Source organism: Labrus bergylta, chromosome 9 (genome assembly GCF_963930695.1).
Source record: "Labrus bergylta chromosome 9, fLabBer1.1, whole genome shotgun sequence".
NCBI lineage: Eukaryota > Metazoa > Chordata > Actinopteri > Labriformes > Labridae > Labrus > Labrus bergylta.
Window position 1 is genome coordinate 19495882 of NC_089203.1, and position 17563 is coordinate 19513444.

At 40.0% G+C, this 17563-nt stretch overlaps 1 protein-coding gene across 5 annotated transcripts in view; it reads left to right on the forward strand.

The window, feature by feature from the left end:
* The window catches only part of elf1 (E74-like ETS transcription factor 1), a 37452-nt gene that overhangs the window by 4744 nt on the left and 15145 nt on the right, over positions 1–17563 (forward strand). For 3 of the 5 annotated variants that reach the window (XM_020645416.3, XM_020645413.3, XM_020645417.3), the window contains exon 1: positions 5739–6055. The exons of the other annotated variants lie outside the window; for them this stretch is intronic. The gene's annotated coding sequence lies outside the window, so the exon portion shown is untranslated. Of the gene's footprint in view, positions 1–5738; positions 6056–17563 lie in introns of those variants that run through there. 5 annotated transcript variants of the gene reach the window in all.

Below are 17563 nucleotides of genomic sequence, written 5' to 3' on the forward strand. Positions count from 1 at the left end.
GGCATTTTATTAATAATGAGCTCGAGATAAACTTGAGCTCTTGCTCTGTTGCTGCACACTGGAGCTGGCCTGCTCTATGACCTGAATTAGCTTGGGTGACATTGCTGGACTTTTTAAAACCTCAGGGATTGTTTATGATAAGATGTTTGTACGAGAAACAAAAGTTGCGTGGTAAATGATGTGATACAGCAATGAATGATTTCTATATCACCGTGCTGGTAAGCAGTTACAGACTGTAGAGGTTGGATGTGGATAATCTGGATTGTCAGCCTGCTCTCTGTATTTGATAATTAATGAGCTGCAGTTTGCACGTGTGCCAGCAGCAGTTCACCTAATGCCACTACAGCAGCTAGTCCCTTCTGATCTTTTCAAAAGCCAGCATGTTGCATTATAAAGTAAAAAACCTAGATCACCTGCTTGTTTTATTTGTCAACACACCCAGAGGATAAGTACAATATGATATGCACACTATAACATAGCATGCTTTGTTTATTATTTTAAACTCTGCTAACCCTGAACATGCATATCTGTTACTTTAAAGTTGTGAAAGCTATTGTACAGCAGCTCTTAAGCAAATGTTTTTAATACAATTTATCTGCACAGTTTTCACTTAAAAAAAAATCTAATCTCAATTTTCTACTTTTTTTTCTGTGCTGTTTACTTATTGCTTTATTGTTTTACTTTAGGAGATAGTGGATATTTTTTTTTATTTTTCCTTGCTATAGTGACGGTAGATTTCATTCTGATCCTGATTTATATGAGAACTCCACCTGAGCTGTTATATGGGCGTACAGCTATTAGCCAGGGAACCAGATTCTTGCCATTTAACCATAGAAACACACCGTCACCGTCATTTTTTGGATGTCAAGGGTCTCTTAAGTAAAGACATAGTTTGGTGACATTGTGAAGTACTTGGGAGTTGTTGTTTTCAAAACCATTGCTGATGAAGTTAAATTTGCTGACTTAACTCAGGAAATATTTCTATAGATGAAAAAATAATTTCAGATTTATTACCATTAGTTTAGTCACCCTTTAGTCTTATGTCATTTTTTTCTGATCATACGGACAACATTAACGCTGACTCACATAACGAGTTGACCATATTCTGTCCTTACTCTCTGTTGTATTATCTGATTTCTCCATGGAAGACAAACCACTTGTGTACAGTTAGCTGCTATGTAATCACATTTTTTTCTCTGCATTTGGCCTTTGTCCATACATTTGGAATGTTTTAGGTACACAAGTCAACAATGTATATTACAGATGTATAGTCTATTTTCAGCCTGTTTGTGCAGTAAATGTATTATCTTTACTCTATAGGGTTATTGTGCTCTACATTTATTATCAAAGCTGCTGATGGCTAATACAAAAATGTGGTTTTCCTTTGAAATATGGCTGCATTTTTAATTTCGGTATTTTTTCACCTTTCTTCTTTTTTTTTAGTTTCTTATAAATTATGAAACAGTGAGAATAATATCTGATTCCCTTTATTCAAACGACCTGAGACACAGCAGTATGACAGTATACAGCATTCGAGCTTCCCGTCCTGAGTGTGACGTCAGATGAAAGTGGCTGCATTGTGAATTTGGTACATGTTAGTCTGAGTTAAGGCTGAGTTAATTTTTTTTTTCTGCTATAGGCCTGCGTTCTGTGCATCACACTCTGCTGAGGTGCTAATGAATCACTTACACGGTCTGATGTCCTGTTGCGCTGAATGCATTGTCTTTGCAGCTGTCCGCCTACACAGCTCTGTGTTTGGTCTATAGTCTACACTCATAGTCATTGTGATTCATGTTTGAATCCTGGCTCAGCTCGGAATGGTCACTGTCCGAGAATGAGAGAGTTTTCATAGCTGTGAGTTGTCGACTAATAGGAAACAGTCACTCTGCAACCAGCTGGCCCACTTTTTATAAAAAATCAGTTTGATACTTAACTTTACCTTTCTCGGCTTCAATTTCTCTCTTCAGTCGGACATGACAGATGTTATTTTAGTGTTTTTTCCTACAAGAACTCCTCGTCTTTCTCAGAGGGCTTCATTATAATGCCTCTTCGCCCTCTTGTTTACCTCACTTTGTGTGGGCTCCGATGGGCTACACTTCAGTCCTGTTAGTCGGCCTCTGACAGCCTCATCTTGAACGCTTCCCTCTTCAGTATTTGAGCAGCGAGAGCAGCCACCAGACGACCTCCAACTGCACAAATAATTCTGCGCGTCCTCCAAAGGCTCCCGTATCTCATCCTGTCAAGGATTGTGTCAAAATGTTTGTCAGGTTTTTATGAGTCCACAGTCCTTCAACATAACTCTTTACTGAGTGATCAGGATTGTTCCAGTGCAGTTTTTAGCAGAGGATTTGTCTGGTGCAGATTTGTTGGGCATGCTTAGAGATAATAGTTCATATAAATCAAGTCTAAGTTGGAGTCAAATGTAAAGCAAATTCAGCCTGTTAAACAGTAGAATAGAGTTTTGGCAATACATAATGTTTGTTGACATAGAAATGTCTGTTGTATTGTCAGATTAACATGTTTCTTTGTGCAGATTATTGCCGTTGTGTTGTGTTGCAACATTTGGTTAAGAATAGGCATGAATATTAAACACAGAAATGGGGGCTATGAGGCCTGATTCTGCTGTGCTCGGCTACTGTAATGCAGAATTAGCACAAGAGAGACTACTGACCCTCTTGTTCATTCTTAAAATAACAAGGAAAGGTGTGTCTTAAGTCCACAGGGGCATGTGACTGCTCTGATCGCATCATTTAATACACCACCGAAGCAGGAACAGAATGAACTATGTGACACTGGCTTTTTGTGTTTTCACAGTGTGAATTTATACCCATAAGCCACGAAGCACCCGCAGTTTTTAAATAACTCAACGTGGTGTGTTGTACAACTTTTGGTGAGTTTGTGTTCAGTATTACAGAAGATAATTGGAAGGATTGTAAACTGTTATGAGAAAATAACTCTGAACAGTTTTTGGATTAAATTCACAATGACACATTATTCTTTTGCTGCTCATGAGGCTTTATGGTTTAGGCTAGATTTGAGGATGAATTTGTCTCTGCAAACTTTGACTAAAAATGTGTGTCTGGTGTAACTAACCCTCATTTTTCACTGCTTTTCAATTCCTATGCAGCCAAGAAAAAAACATTTAAACTTGGATTTTCTAACCTGATACAGCACGTATTTCATTTTTAGATACCTCTCTTACTTTACCTGAGGTTTCCCTCTTTATCCCCTAAAATGCTTCACTTGGGCTATAGTTTATCATTATCTGACTTTAACGTCTAAAGCTATAGTGTGTATCATACATATTCTTAAACTATTTGCGGAACATTTTTAATTTTGGCCCATCATATGTATAAAATTGAAATCATGTCTTTACTCAACTGATGTTGTGTTTTCTGTGTTTAGTTGATCATGCTTCAAATAATAATTTGGTTTATGAAGTGTCAAAAGTAATGTTGAATGCTCATCAAGAATTGCAAGAGCAGCAACGAATGTGAGGAGATTAATAATATAGACAATATATGATGAACCTTAAAAAAAAAGCCACCATGTGCTGCAGATTATTATATGATATTAACTCAGTGTAAGAGGCTTTTATTAGGATTAAAATAAAGTGGTCAATCCTTAGACTTGTCTTTAAATGCTACTCATTGCATTTAAATGTTTCTAACTATTTAAATAACTGTCACATTATCGGCACAGACTGGAATCCACAGGTACCTTTACATTTGGTTCAAGCTTGTGTAATATGTTTATTTCCTTTTTGACTAACAGGTATCATCCTATGATAACTTCAAGATATCTCCAGAGTGAGGAATATGGTCCATGTTATTCATTTGAAGTGTTGTTGAAACAAGCCGTCCCCTCTCATCACATTGCTTTGCTCTTTTTAAGAGACTTTCTGCGAGGGAGATTCTAGACGCTGATTACGCAACATTAACAGATGACTGGAATGCACTCGTTACACATCTATTTACTCCTTTTTTTCCCCCTTCAGTAACTGTAAAAGCTTATTAAGCTCTAAAAGTGCCCTTAATCTCAAACCCTCAACTACCTTGCCATCCTCTTTCTCTTCAAGATCAAGTGTGTGAATAAATAACCGAATGTGGAAAAAGAGCAAAATAAATCTGAAGATAAAAAAAATTCCCATTGATAGTGGCAACAATGCGGGCACTGTTTGAATTTACAATACATTTTCTAATAATAACACAAACATGCTTCATGTATGCAGCTCTTCTATTACCTTCAAACACAGCTTTTTATCACTTTGGTTTTTGTGCATTGATTTAAATGATCAGTAAGGCTTACATAAGAGGAGTGACACTTGATTTACATTTGCTTTTGCACACTTGCGTGTGTGGTTTTTTTTTGTGGCATGTTTACATAGTTTTCCTGGATTTTAGCAGCGCCGCAGTGCGTTCACCTTCAGAGTTTATATCAGGAGTTAACAGTTTCCTCCAAGGCTTCGGTGCTGCGGCTGTGATAAATGAAGCTTGTTTGGTGTAACTTTCCCTCACAGCGAGGCTATCAATTTGCTCTGAAGCAAACAGCTGCTTTCTTCTCTGAGCTGAGCTGCACTGAACGCAGGCCAGGAGGAATGAATGTGATGATGAGAGCACCTGATGGAGACTGAGAGGGTGGTTTTGGAGTCCATGACAAAGAGACTCTGCTGCACTTACAAATGAGCTAAATGGGGTTTGTTTTCAGAATATCTTCAAGTCCTATGTTAGTTTTTGTTATGTTCTTTCCTCACAGTTGAAGATTTTTAATACATATTTGACTCTTGCTTCTGTTAAACATGGCATTTTCCAGTAAAACATGGTGCATCTACAAGTTGCTGTGTACTGACGCAGAATGCTAGACACTCACCACATACCGCCACGTCCTGTTTGCTCGAGTGTCAATTCTGATAGAGATTCGTATCATGAGTGAGCTATATACATATGTATTAGCCCATAGCTTAACAAGACATCATTTAGGGGAAAAGTGTTTTTTGTCACTTACTTTAACTAAGCTGTGATGCTTTCTGAATATTGTAATACAATTTTAAAATGTACATTTGTAACATGATGTGCTTAAGTTCAAGTTTCATGTTTTAACTTTTCACAGTAGTTTTCCTCTGATCATGATAACCGAGTCTGGGGGAAGCTAAAGAGGAGGAGACAGAAGGAGATCGCTCTAAGGCCTTTGTGATGAAGCACTTGCTCACACGTAAGCTCAGTCTTCTTCACAGTCTCAGTTCTTTTTGACTCCCAGCCGTAGAAGTTGTTTTACGAGGCTTTATTTGCGGGGAGAACAACTTCCTCACGAGTCAGCAGCCCTGCTGTCTCACTGACACGACTTCTAGACCCACAATTCACTATTCATGCTTTAATGGGACACAAAGGATCATGAACTTTACTTCAGAGATGCCATTCCGATTTTAATCACCCTGCCTGGCCCACATTGTATGGTCAAAGTCTAAAGTAAGCGCATACCTGTCCAACTGTTTACCTACACCTCGAGCACTCCTCCGCCCCTGCAGGAGAAACCCGTCTATCATCTTTCAGGCTGTTTGAGGTGTGGCCCACAGGTTGAACCTCTCTGCTCTCCCCTCCCCCGCTGCAGCTCCGTCCAATAGCAGTCACACGTAGAACTCACCTGAAAGGATTTGCATTGAGGGGCGATACTCGCAGCTGATTGGTGGATAGGTGAAAGCACCCTGCCTCAGGGCGCCCCTACCAATGGCGACAGCGCTGCGTGACTCAAAGGGAGAGGACAAGTTGCTCCACTACACTTCTCCTTTTTCTGCTTCAAACAGCAACCATTGCATTGTCTTTCTTTCTCCTCCTCCTCCCCCTCCTCTCAAGTTTTTGTTTTGTCACTGCGAGAAAGAGGTGTTGGGTTAGGTGGTCCACACCTGCAGACAGCTTTTACCCCTCCGAACACACCTTGGATTATCCCCCTTTTCGACTTTTGTTGTCTATTTTTTTATCTCGATTTTCATTGGTCACTGAGATCGACACTTGTTGGGTTGCAATAATGGACTTTGCCATCCGAATCCTGTGTCTTTGACGTAAGTTGTACTTCTTCCACTAATGATTCATACTGTTTTGTGCATGTTTGTTGATTTGTTTGCATTTTTGTGTCAGGCAGCTATAAAGATAGATTATGTAATGTTCACCCTTTAGTTGTATCGTAGCGTTCTCCTGAGCTCATATGACATGTGAAGGTTTTCTTAAAGGAGCTGTGACAAGTCAAGCAGGTTCAATAGACATGCAGGTTCACATCTTCTTTTCTTCTCACGTCTCCCCTGCCGCTTTCTGTGTTAGATGTCTTTCAAGGCAGAAAGTATCCAAAGACCTTTAACAGATGTTTTAGTTTTTTTATATTTGGGTTCACAAATCAGACTTTTTTCCTTGAACTCCATTGACACTTACGATGACTTGACAGCATGTGAGAACAAGTCATACGTTTGATTCTGTTACTTTAAGAACATTTTAGAACAGACTTTTGCTTATATGCCTGATTGTTGCTTTTCTTTTATGAATTGTTGCCTTATATGGTGTGCTGTAGTGAGGGCGGGAACAATGTTTTGCAAGTCCCTGGACCAAGCCCACATGTATTTCTCATGGTGTAGTAATCAGTAATTACGTATTGTGTCGATTTGGATCCATGATTGCTTTTCAAATGTGATTCTTTGGCAATTTAAAATGTTAAGTGCTGCATTAGAAGCCAGAAAACTGCTGTTCTTTGGCTGTTTGGCTCTGCACTGTCCTGTGCATGAAAACAGTCATTGCAGGGCTTCATCATGCATCCAACTCTTCACTTCATCAGAACAGAATGTTGCTCATCTTGTAATGTGCGTGGAGGCCCAGAAGCTATTCATTTTAAGTCAAAGGGAAGTTTAACCTCACAGTTCCTCTTTTAAGCCTGCATAAGTTAACCTTCCCTGAAATGTTTTCTCTATCAACCAGTTACATGTTTTGGCTTAATGTTCATCAGAATCTGTTTCTAAAAGCTGCTCAGTGCAGCAGAGATAAAAGCACACTTCCTGTTTCACCAGAAATGTATTCTGTACTTTGGGAACCACAAAAGACATTAAGCACATACTACACCGCTGAATAAACATGGGTACAGTGTGAGCAGCAGATTTAGCCCTCACCTTTTATTCAAGCTGTCTTCATGCATGTTGTTGCTGCAGTATACTGCACAGAGCACTACGCTAAAAAAGACCCATTTCATATTTTTATAAATGCAAAACACTAATGAGCTTATTGTTTCATGGGTTTGCCATTCAGAATTTATTTTTTGGATGAAATGCCTGACAAAACACGCAGTGGGTCTGCTGAGGACAGATCACTGCAGATGTACTAAATAAATATCTCCTTAGGCTCAGTTGCAGAGCTATTCTTAGGCTTGGATCAATTGCCCTTTCAGTGGAACAGTGAGGAAAAAGTTTATTTTCTGCATTTATATTTAGCACTTGCTGTAGCATCAGCACATGACCGTGAGAGTGAATAGCTCTGTTGTGTTGAGCAGGCACGAGTTTGCATTTGGCCTAACTTTTTTCATCATCTGTGCCCACCATGATTTGGATTGTAAATGAAGTCTCAAAGGATGAAGTCGTACTGGGTGCTGTTTGGTGGAGGCTGATAAATGAAGGGAGGAGGGGGTTGTTGGATAGTATAGTGTCATGTTGGCTGCTCTTTCAATACGAAGTCAACAAGTCTTAGCCTGTAATTAGATCATTAGGCTTGGGCAAGATGACTGAGGCATTGCGAGAAAAGGGCACGACTAAAAGGAGGAGAATGAGTCGGGGTGGAGTTTATTACGACAGTCCCAGCATGCTGAGATATGTAAAAATGGAGGATTATTTAGTGTCATGTTACAGGCACATGCTTCAAATAGACTAAAAACACAGAGCCAACTTTATATAGTCAGGTACAAAGTGTTTCTTATAAGACTTGAATAGAAGAAACGCAGACCCAACTCCATTGGCCTTCATCAAAACAAAGATCAAAAGTTTTTTTTCTCCATTCCTCCAAGCAGCAATAACTATAATATAATGCATTTGTGAAGTATAAACTGGGAAAATTCAGTTGTTAAGTCATCGTTTTGCTCCTCCTGTTTGGTCTAAAGTGGTAAATAAAATAAATATTTTGGAAGTTTTAACTTGTAAAAACCAAACCAAAAGGAGAACAGATCTTTATCCCTGATCAGATCTTTTTTTAGAACAGCAGTTTAGTCTTTCTGTCAGCTCATTGTCACCCCCCCCCCCCCCCATTACATAACTGTCCAGTTTATTGAGGGGGATGCAGGAAAACCAGTGGACTCATAATAAAACTAGTTGATACACATCATGTTTACTCACTGCCACTATATCTTAATAAACCTCGCTGGAAAACATTAATACAATTATAAGCGGGGTGAGATCTCCAGCCTGGTTTTGGTGGTTTGCTTCATGTTTACGTGCCAGTTTCTTCATCTCTTTTGAGCCATTTTTATTTCCCTAGCACTCTTTCTCCTGTAGTGGTTGGGGCCCTAAAGGTTGGAGAAGTAGGCTTGTGAGGGGAAGTTTGAACTCGGGGCGGGGAAAGTTAATGTGTAACCCTCTCCTCTAACGGCTACTGTCAAAGTGCCACTGAGCAAGGCATGGCAGGTGTTCTAAACTTAGCAGCCAGCAGGTAAAAAGCCACCTACGGTCACTCAGGAAACCCTCCCTCGATGAATAGAGTTAAATTGAGCAACATCTCCCCATGTTGCAACTGTCTGATACTCAGAGCATGCTGGGACTGGCAGCCCGTTGTTCTGAAGAACATGTCGAACCAGAGCTGAGATCATAACATCTGAACACAGAGCCAAGACATTTTCTCCATCCAGACACATTTCATTTCACAGCTCTGAAAAATGGATCTGGATTTGTATCTCTTAAGCTTTTTTCTTTAACCTCAATCTACTGAGTAATTTCCTTATAAGTGAAAAAGATGTGACGTAATAATGGTTTTTTTTTTAGGAACTTCAAAACCCTGCATGTTGCAAAATAAAAGTCTTGCCTAAGGTCTATCTGAGATTGTATTTTTTTCAGCGGAAGCAGTGGGGAATTTTTTTGTGCCCTTTTAAGTACGAGATGATCAAGACTCCTGCAAATGTTCCCAGCAGTATATCACCCCAACTGCATTAAATTCTACAGAATGTGTGAATAAGCACCCATTACCCACACAGTAGCCACAGAAAACTGCAGTATAAAACTTGTAACCCCCGTCCTGTTCTCAGGCAAAGAGAGAAAAAAAGAAGTGTGTGTGTGTGTGTGTGTGTGTGTGTGTGTGTGTGTGTGTGTGTGTGTGTGTGCGTGTGAGATATGTGGAATATCAGGTCACACTTTTTTGATAACACTCTGCTTATGTAACGTACCATGCCGATCAGGGCACAGATTCAGAGTTAGTAAAAAGGGATTCTACTCCTCGCAGCCAGGCTACATATCAATCCACTTACTGCAGATTGAAACCACATGAGTGTTATACTCACAGTTGAAAAGTTATTTAGAATATAACCTTAAATACTGCAATAGAGTACAATTAAGAGGTACTTTTGTATCTCAGAGTACATCAGAGGTGTGCCTCTTTATGCTTTTGCTGCACTTCTGAAAAAAAAGACGATGTTGCGATATAACAGCGCTAACACAGCCAAACAGTGTTAGAGATCCTGATATGCACGTCATGTTGATAATCCATAAAATGGCTTATACAGAAAACGTTGATTGCAGGGCTTTAATATTTCCCTTTTTAAAAAAAAAAATGAAAGTTGACTTACTTGAAAGAACATGGTATAAAAGTTAGAAGATAATCAGGCAAACAGTCTAAACATTGAAGAAGAAATATTTGAATCATGAGTTAGAAGCACCAGGACAGATATCTGTAAATGCTAATGCTTTTGAGATTGTATTGCATATAGTCAGTTTAAGAAATGATATAGTTCATTAACTGAATACAGTGGAAATTGTTATGATGCATGTACCTTGATAAAATGTTATCTGCTTTACAGTCTGTGTGGGAGGAGGCAGGTTTGAGTTTATTTTCTGCCAGATAAAGCAGGATGCAAGAACCTCATAAAACTTTCCACTACAGCTATCGAAGCACGGCCATTTGTAACTGTATGGTAATTTGTAAATACGTGAATATGATACAGCCTGCTGACAGCAATGAATGGCCAGTACGACAGACCTACAGACCACTATCTATCACAGGGGACTGAAAGCACTTTCACATTACAAAGTTTTTCTTTCCAATTCTGTGGGTCCCACCCTGCATGAGGTAACGTGGCTTAAAAAAACTGACTCCCAACTGTGAAACGCATGTGACCATAAAAGTGACATCCTCAGTGAAATAGCTGGAGTCTGTTGCCACCTCCCTAACACTGCCTCATGCTAATTTAAACATCATGTTGGCTTTAATGCAGTATCAGTTTTTACAAAGAGGCATTCTGACCCTGGCACAGAGGGAAATGGATTCCCCACATGGTTTTTCAGAGGCTTTTAGTCCCAGACACCCAGCTGCAGTGGTGTCTGGATGCCTCCGCAGCAGGCTGTCAATATGGAAAACTGGCTGTGCCCGTAACGACTCCAGGTCTCAAATTATCTGCTGTACTCCTGTCTGAAGCTGAAACGTCTTTAGTGAAGAAGAGAGTTAATTTATTGTTTTTTTTTCCTTCTTCTTTTTTTTACGTCTTGAAACCTTTTCCACAATGCAACACTTTCATGCTGTTCTTCCCATTTGTTCTCTCTCTTTTCAGTGTACGAAATGCTTAATGACCATAAATGAGGCGAGGCATTGGCCATTCAATGTAGCTCGCTTTTAGGTTTTAAGAGTCACATACACAAGTGTGATGTTTGTTAAAATTTGTCATGACATGCGGCTTATGTGTTGTTTACGGTGTGTGACAAACAAGAGGCTGAACCACACTTTTGACAGATCAAGGCCACTAAACACCCCATTTTGCTTTAAATACTGGTTTTCATTTATGGTCTTCCACGACATGGACAAAAGTAGAGCTGCATGCACATATTGAAACTGAATCTGCATTCTATGTGTTGTCTTACTTACATACGTTTATTGATTTGCTGCTTACTTTAACTTAATGCAGTTTTATATTTTGGGGAAATGCTTTTTTGTTTCCTTGGAGTTGCATGACTAAAATTTATTGTTTGTGATTATGCCCATCTTGCCCAGCCTTCAGCATCTGCCCTTACAAACACACTGGGATTTTTGCCGAGCTGAATGAGGCCCACCCTCTGTCTCCTCTCTATGTCTTGTGCCACAGAGCCGACTTTACAAGCCCTCTCCCTCTGCGTGTTCCTAAGCAACAGCCACTCCTTGTTTACCTTAGCTTTTTTGCATTGTGATTCTCGTCAGAACAACATAGCCCCAGACCCTCGGGAGACTGACTGTCAGGCCTCTTTATTCAAAGCAGTGCTGAGGCAACCGTGTACACAAGCCTGTCATTATTAATGTACTGTATGTATCTCCATGACAAGGTAATAGATTTTCAGTCCATTCATTAAACACATACATGTCTACTTATCTCCTTCTTCTCCTCATATTTAATTATAGCAGACCCCACATGGTTAAACAATAAGACCGTGTTCATATTTTGTTATGTAACCTGATTACGTACTCCTGCCTCAGAAGCTAGGGCATTTATTGTCCTCATCTCCTTCACCCATGCTGCACCTTCCTCGTCACGTGACTGTCATAAACGCATGTATTTCATAAAGCTTTCTCAAATATTGACCAGGCCAGGCTGACTGTCCTTCTGCTTCCTGGCTCAAACATTTCTCTGTGGGTGAAATAAAACTTAAAATTAAAAGTTAGCAGCAGCTGAAATGAACAATGTAAGTATTAGAATGGCCTTGCAGGTGTAATGTATTCTTTCTTTCAAATAGAGACAACATGTCAAGAGTGAGAGACTCACAATACCTAAAGTATGCAGACCAAACATGAAGTGACTTCATGAGTTGTAGTTCAGGCTTGTTAGTTCAGTCACGCATAGATTAACAGTTTTTGCCTCCATTTGAAGTATGCACCTGACATCATGAAATGCAATGACTCTGCACTTTAGCTCTGACATCCAGCAATGAGGCACACGTTTACTGGCTTCAAGATTAGATAGAAACATTGGCCGGGGATAGCCTAATACCACACTGACCTAGAGTATCCAATTGTGTGAAATCAGATAAGCTCTGTTGAAGGGGGCTAAGCTGTCTCAGCGTGAGTGGTCCTATCTGTGAGGCTTTACAGGGGATCAGATGAGAAGAGCTGATTTAATCGTTATTAGCTGTTAAACCAAAGCTTGATCTGTAGGAATCTTAAAACAGCTTTACTTAAGCCCCATATTAGCATATTTTATATCGTTTTTTACCTTTCCAATGGAGGAAATTATTATAATGTTGTGTGTCATAATTCACATTTCAGTGTGAGAATCTATTACAAAAATCAAAGTTTGAAGGTGGATTTAACGGATAACTTTGACTTGTTTGCTTTCCTTTAAAAGAAACAGAGGAGATGATTGATACTGCTCTCATGTATGTTTGTGACAGGCTACAATCAGCCAGCAGCTGTTTAGTGTAGCTAGAGGGAAACACTGATGGAAACACGGGAAAACAGCTACCCACAAACTTGATGGCATATGTAAAACATTCACCTTTACCTTATCAAAAACCAAACAGTAAAACCCAGAAGTCACGTTTTTTTCAGGGAGGTTGGATTAACATTTTGCAGGTGATTATATATTTCTACCTTTAGGCAGAGCCATTGTAACTTTTGACCCCTGTTTTCAGTGTGTATACTTAGCTGGCTGTTCTATGTTTTCATTTTACAGAAACGAGAGCACTGTTCGTTATATCTCATCTGTCTCTTGGCCAAAAGAAAATAAGATGGATCCCCCCAAATATTGAACTTAATCTTTAACAAAAGCTTGACCTCAGAGTGTGTGGCAGTGGACATAAAAGTAAGATCATTTCATCTCTGTTTGATTTGATTCTCTCTCTAGGCGTGTTGTCTTGTTACATACATGCATGCCTGATTATGGGTGGACACATCAGCCTGCTTGTGTCCAGACCTGTTTGGTATGCAGCCTCCTCTGCAACAGGCCGGGTCCCCTGCTCCAAGCATTGACTCAGCCTCTGATGCCTGAGACTTTCAGTGCTTCATCCGAACATGTAACTTAGTATTTTTGAAGCAAAGCTGGTGTGGAAAATATCTTGGCAAAGTTAAAACCGTATATATAGTCCAAATGGAATTCATCCCTTCGAGAAAATTAGCTGTTGCGGCAAGTTACATAATCTGAAGGCAGCTATCAGTGGTATAACTTGGGCTGTGGTTTTTAGTTTAAGAAATAATTAGGAATGTCATCCTTCACCTTGTTTTTTATTCAAGCTGGGTTGAGAGAGCACTGCTGGTATTTTCCTGGGTTTGATATCCTCCCTCGCTGCTGACAGTGTACCTGTGCTGTGACATGTTGGTATTGGTATGAATGTAAACACATCAGAGATGGGCGTGTTAGAAAGCTGTTTTAGAAACAGTGTGCAGCACAGTAGTGCTCTTTTTCAAATCACTCCTTGATTTTAATAGAGCTCTTTTTCCATTAGGAGATGGGATGAAAAGTTATCTCTTTTTAATTTGTTTTTATTCTACAGCAAGAAAGCTCTATGCACTGGTTTCCTCATGTACATGTATAATACTATTGGGAGGCTTGTGTTCTGTGTAAAAATGTAAAAGAATTTTGATTTTTCAGTCTAGTCATGCATCAAAATGCCCCCACACAGCAGCCAAAACAACAGCAGAGTCTAGATGAAACATTTCAAATATGTCTGCAAGAAAGGAATCAGCAGGGCTCACACACACACGCACAGACTTGCATGTTTTTATCCTTTCCTTTTGTGTGTTTTTACTTCGAATCGTGATGTTAAAAGACATAGGAGACGAGTGCAAACGAGTAAAATGAGCCACTCGTACCTGGGAGGGTCTAATTTCTGTTGAGATAACGTTTGAGAGCCCTGTAGCTTGACTATAAATTGCCAAGTATTCCTATGTTTTTAGCCGGATATATTTGGATGTTCTAAATGAAACATGCAGAAAGCAAGGTGATCCAAACGTTGTCTTATTTTCCAGACTTTATCAACCTGTTCTGCAGCAGTTCCTGCCAGGTGAAAAAAAGGACCTGAATGCTGATAAGATATTATGACTGTTTGACTGTATGTTTTGAGGCAAGACATTCAGAAGCAGGTTCTATAGGAAACAATGGATGCTCAACATCAATACAACTTCTGTTTTCCAAATGTAGTACATGAAAACGCCCTGACTCTAGCCTTCACACACCAAATGTAAAAGAATAATGGTTCTCAAAGCAGCAAGCCTTTACTCTGGTGTCTGATGTTTTGGTGAATAATTTGCATTTTCACGTCTTTCTCTGGGATTTTTAGGGACTTTGTTGTCATTGTTTACAAAGGTCAATGCTATGACCTTGTCTAAACTGGCAAGGCTACTATTAAACCCTGCAGGATCAGAATCCACCCTCAAGATACTAGAACCAGGCCAAGTTTTCCAAACCACTTGAATTTGCTAATGCTAACAAATGTCCTATTGAACCTTTAACTTCCCCTTGTTTTTAAAAAGTATAATGTTGAAAGTATGACAACTTTTTTGCCTTCTCTTTTTGCTTTTTTTGTTTGTTTGTTTCAAAACTGAAACATCACTCTTGGAATATGAGCTGGACTATCAGGCAGATTTCTACAGCCTTGTTGTTAAATGTTGTTGCCTTCAGTGGTAATTTCCCTTTTCCTCTCCTTTGGGTTGCTCCTCCAATCTTACTCTTCATCTTAATGACAGCGTCCAGATGCTTTAATAAAATTTCACAGCCTTGTGGACATCACAGCAGCACACAACACATCAAACTGCGATGTTTGAGGCGGCAGATGACTTTTCTCAAACTTTGCTGCAATTTCCTGTCCTGTTTTCACAACTCTGGTGGTTCTTTCTATCTGCGACATTTGGCCTGTTGCCTCATGATAGAAAAAAGGCCGCTGGGGGTAGTTTTTGACAAATGGGCTGCATCTGTTGAGTTAGAAACGTTTCTCTCTGAGGCAAATCCTAGCTTTGAGTCCATCTGTTAAGATAGCAATAATATCGTCAAGATGGTAACTAATGACATCTGTGTGAATTTTTGAAGGATTTATAGTGATTAAGATGTTGTACCTTTTTAGGCTTGTTTTTGTGTATTTAACTTGAAGCAGCAGTTCATTTAGCAGATGGATTTTTTCTAAACTGTTTGAAATGACTTGTTTGTACTCTAGGCCTGGGGTTATCAACTTGCATAAACAGCCTGTTTATGTACTGCTATACTGATGTTCTGACCTATAAGTGAAAATATATGTGACAGGAACCATGCAGTAAGTTCCGAGAATTTCTGTAAAACCGACCCAACCGATGTTCATGTGTGTATCACTGCGTGTGTGTGTTTGTGGAGGGGTGGGGGCTTACTAATGCTGTCTGTGTTTGCACGCCTTGTGTCAGCATTGTGGGTAAGAGATGTCTGCAAATGGCAGGTGTGGCTGCGAGAGCTCTATTGTGAGCCTTTTAATTCACCATCACTGTCATTAAACACGAGTGTAGCAAGCTCAACATTGTGGAGGTGAGAAAATATTTTCCGGTTTATTGTCTGTGGATCACATTTCAGTGAAGTTTTCGCCTTTTGTTTGGATATATATCAAAAACCAACTTGAGACTTGAGTTGTCCGTGTGAAAGATGTTCCTGTGCACTTACCAACTAATTGAAAGTTGCCTCACTCACAGAGATAATTCTAGTAGCTATATCAATCACGTTGAAAATACTACCTGTGTCACAACCAGCCTCATACATACGAGAGAAATAGCAGCGTGATGTGTGAGAAGGAAGGAGGGGGAGTTACTAACTTTCCGCTCTTTCACAGAGGAAGACATTTTCTTCTGAGTGTGGTTTAACAGACAGGAAGCAGCACAAACCCATTGCTCAGTGATGCTGTTCCTGTGAGCTCAAGATTCACAGGTCAGTTTGTGGGTGTTTTTTCTTCCCCGCTTTTAAAATCAACTCTATTTCTAGCTGTTGCTCTTTCTATTGTGTGGCCTAAACAATAAAGTCCAGTATGCTGCAATGTGATAAACGTCATTGTTAGAATATTGTAGCCTGTGCTGTCCTATCAGGAAACATTTCTGAACATACTTGGACCAAAAAAGAAGTGATCTACTCTCTGGAGATGTTTTGTCACTGGGGGGGTATCACTGAGCTTTCATCTCTGTTCTCTAGGCTATATTACCCTACAAAAGAAATGTCTATTCTTCCAATCTTCCAAAAGAATGACAAATGTTTTACTTTGTTGTGTGAAAGTTGGCACAAACAACAGTTGTCACAGGAAGGTATTGGTCCATCTCCTGGAGCCCTGAGACCGAGTGGAAAATTACAAGGTTTTTGCCAGAGATGAGATTAAATTCCATTCTCCTTCTGAAAGCATGTGCTTGGGGTGACGTTTTCTTTCAGTCTTCATTTGGCCCTGGCATAGCAGAACCCAAATACCTCCTACACATTCAGACACAGACACAGAGAATGCTGGCTCCGTCGCAGTGCCCGGCACAGTGTCTGTGTGTACCCCGATGCCTTGTGTTCTGCAGCTGCATGCTTTTAGCCCCAGCAGTGTCTGTGCCTGCCTCTGTGCCCGCTTCTGCCATTTTATCACCACATGCATGGTGAGGCCTCAGGATTGCAGTGAAAGCACCCCTTTATTCAGCTCCATAGAGTGGAGTTTGAAACATGGCGAGACATGTTGCATTGTGTAATGTGTGGTGAGTAAAAAGTTGAATGCACAGTAATGACTGCACACAAAACAGTTTTTATGGTGCTGACACAGAGTTATAGCAGGGCTGAAACTCTGCCTGTCTAACACTGGCTTGCACTAGGACCTTATCTGCTGCTAGTAGTCAATTGACATTATTGCCATCTTGAAATGTAGTAGAGATTTGGTAAATATACTTTCTGTTTGTTGTCATTACAGTTAGTTTTTTTCACGAGACCGAGCCATCTTTGTACTTTCCCTAAACAGAAGTGTTTGAGCTGTTTCCCTTGGCTCTAAAAGTGCTTTTGTTACATAGTTTTATGACCTCTGCACTAAAACATACCCGAAAGGGAACCGCTGTCCAGAAATGATGATCATGATCCTCTGATGCCCATATGGGCTATCACAGTGCTCCAGGAATGAGGTCCAGCCTTGTATCACTGAGTCATTTCCTTTACAGGAACCCAGAGGATCCTGCAAAAACAGCATGTCTGTGCTGACAACAACCACTTAATAACATTTTCTGCCACTTTGCACATTGGTGTTTTCACTGCACAGCTCAATTGGGGAAACAAACCCCGTTGTAGGTCGGATTTATTGAATTTTTCTCTCTGTCAGTGCTGAAAAGTGTCTCTCAGGGCTGCATGATGAAGGTAAAATCACTGCTTCTGTCAGTTCTGAAACCTTTGCATGTGTTTAGTGAGTGCAGGGAAGACTCCAGTC